Source organism: Oryzias melastigma, linkage group LG20 (assembly GCF_002922805.2).
Source record: "Oryzias melastigma strain HK-1 linkage group LG20, ASM292280v2, whole genome shotgun sequence".
Taxonomy (NCBI): domain Eukaryota; kingdom Metazoa; phylum Chordata; class Actinopteri; order Beloniformes; family Adrianichthyidae; genus Oryzias; species Oryzias melastigma.
The window spans coordinates 19,213,318-19,215,346 of record NC_050531.1 but is presented as its reverse complement, the minus strand read 5'-3'; the positions used below and the strand labels follow the sequence as shown (position 1 = coordinate 19,215,346).

At 39.1% G+C, this 2,029-nt stretch overlaps 1 long non-coding RNA gene across 1 annotated transcript in view; it reads left to right on the top strand.

Annotated features, from left to right (window-relative positions):
* The window catches only part of LOC118600280, a 6,989-nt gene that overhangs the window by 1,808 nt on the left and 3,152 nt on the right, over positions 1–2,029 (top strand). The window lies entirely within an intron of this gene.

Here is a 2,029-nt window from a genome sequence, read left to right as displayed (position 1 = left end):
GTTACCAAAAGTCAAGATGAAATCATTCTTAAAGCTTAAAGTGTTATTAACTTTATGCTATGAACCAAACAAATGTGTTTTTTATGTGTTTTAGGTTTGAAAAATAAACATGTAAAAGTATATGCAGAGTATGTGCTGATTAAGAATATGTTTAGTTTACTGTGCAGGAGGTAATGGAGTAGCATCATATGCAGCCTTCAAAGACTGCTTTACAGAATTCACAAGTATTCTTCTGAAGCCTCCATGTGTGATAACACCCAAACTGCCAAAACTCAACCTCCACGGAACACATATGAAATGTTTGTTAAAAAATATAACACATTTCTACATTTTTTACTCAACTTTTCGACTATATTTAGAAGAAGATAATGACAGGAGGTCCAGTCCAGGATGTGGTGCAGCAGAACCTGCAAAAACATGAAAGAATCTTTTGGCTCAGAATCTTCAGACGTTCTGCAGATTGAGATGTTGATGAACAGCAGAATGGGACAAATCTGGATATACAATTGGCAAGAATGATCATTTCCACTATGGTGTTTCTGTCGTGAATGACATGTGGCAGGGAATAATGAAAAATCTAGTGAGCGGCTGACTTTTTTTTCACTGAACCGATCCAGAACAGCATCATCTTGCGTCTCTAAGAAGTCCCTGCAGTAAACCAACACTGACAGCAATATTTCAGTCCGTTATTAAGCCTTGGTAAAGTGCAGCAGCGATTCTGTTTAAATCGCGCGTCAAACAGCTCGGCCTTTGACAGACTGTAAATGTGCTCAACAAGTGATGTTACGTAACGAGGCCTCGTTTCTGTCGCTCACGTGACTTGCACTCTGCTCGAATCGCCACTGAACGACACTTCTGATTAAAAGAGATTGATGCCATGTTTATTTGGTCCAGAGGTGGAGTCCTTTTAAAGTCCTTTCAGCATTTGAGTTCTTGCTGTCCATTGGGAGGAGTTCGAGTCCATAAAAGAAAAACCAGGTGCCTGAATATAAAAACAATAAATAGAAAGGAAAAAAAGCTTGAGTAAAAACAATAAAATATGCACAAAATATAAAACAGGTCCTGGAATAAAAACATGCACTTCTTTTTTTTTATTTTTAATTTTAAAGTCACCAGGTGCTGCTGGAGTGCACCTGTTCTCCATCTTATAATTAGGTCCATGATGGATTCAAACCCGTCAGAATAGTCATACAGTGCACGCAAAAAGGGTCCAGAGAGAAATAAAATTAAAAAACAATAAAAACCCATCCTGTTACATTATCACCATCTTATCACCCGCAAGAGGCCAGCCCTCGAGGACTGACTTTGGAAATTTTGCTTTTCAGGGTTTCATGTGCTGCCAGTTTATGTAAAAATAAACAAATACTTGACATAGATTAAACAGTTTGACAGTTAATCTATATTGTATGAAAGTTTACATTTTTAATAGAATTATAGAAATGAATATACCTTTCCATGATTCTCTATTTTTTTTTTCTTGGACAGGGTATACATTTATATGTATTTTAGATAGTTATCATAGTCCTGTTCTTATCAAATGCAGATTATTTATCAAGTAAGAAAATGAAGCACTCTTGGATTATCCTCTGAGCTGTCACAGATCATGCAGAAGACTGGTTCCATGTGCAGCTGGTTTATTAGTACAGCTACAAGTCCACAAATCTGAATCAGGGTCAGGCAGAAGTCAACAACAAGCATGGGGGGGATCGGAGAGAAACCAGAGTGGTCAGGACTGAGGCGAGGGTCAGGGCAGGTAGCCAACAAGCAGAATCAAAGACGAAGCAGGATCAAATGAACAGATCAGGTCAGGATGAAATGCTCGGTATGCAGGCAGAGTGGCACAAACAATACTTTGCAATGAGTGAGGCTCTGAGCAGTGTTTTAGTGTCCTATGGTTGATTAGCATATGAGAGTTAGCTGAGTGGCATGCAGGAACTGTGGCCTGTCCTCACTCCCCTCCTGAACTCACCTGGAATCTCCAAGCAGACTCTCAGAGACAAACGGAGACAAACACAGATGGAAGCTTTAC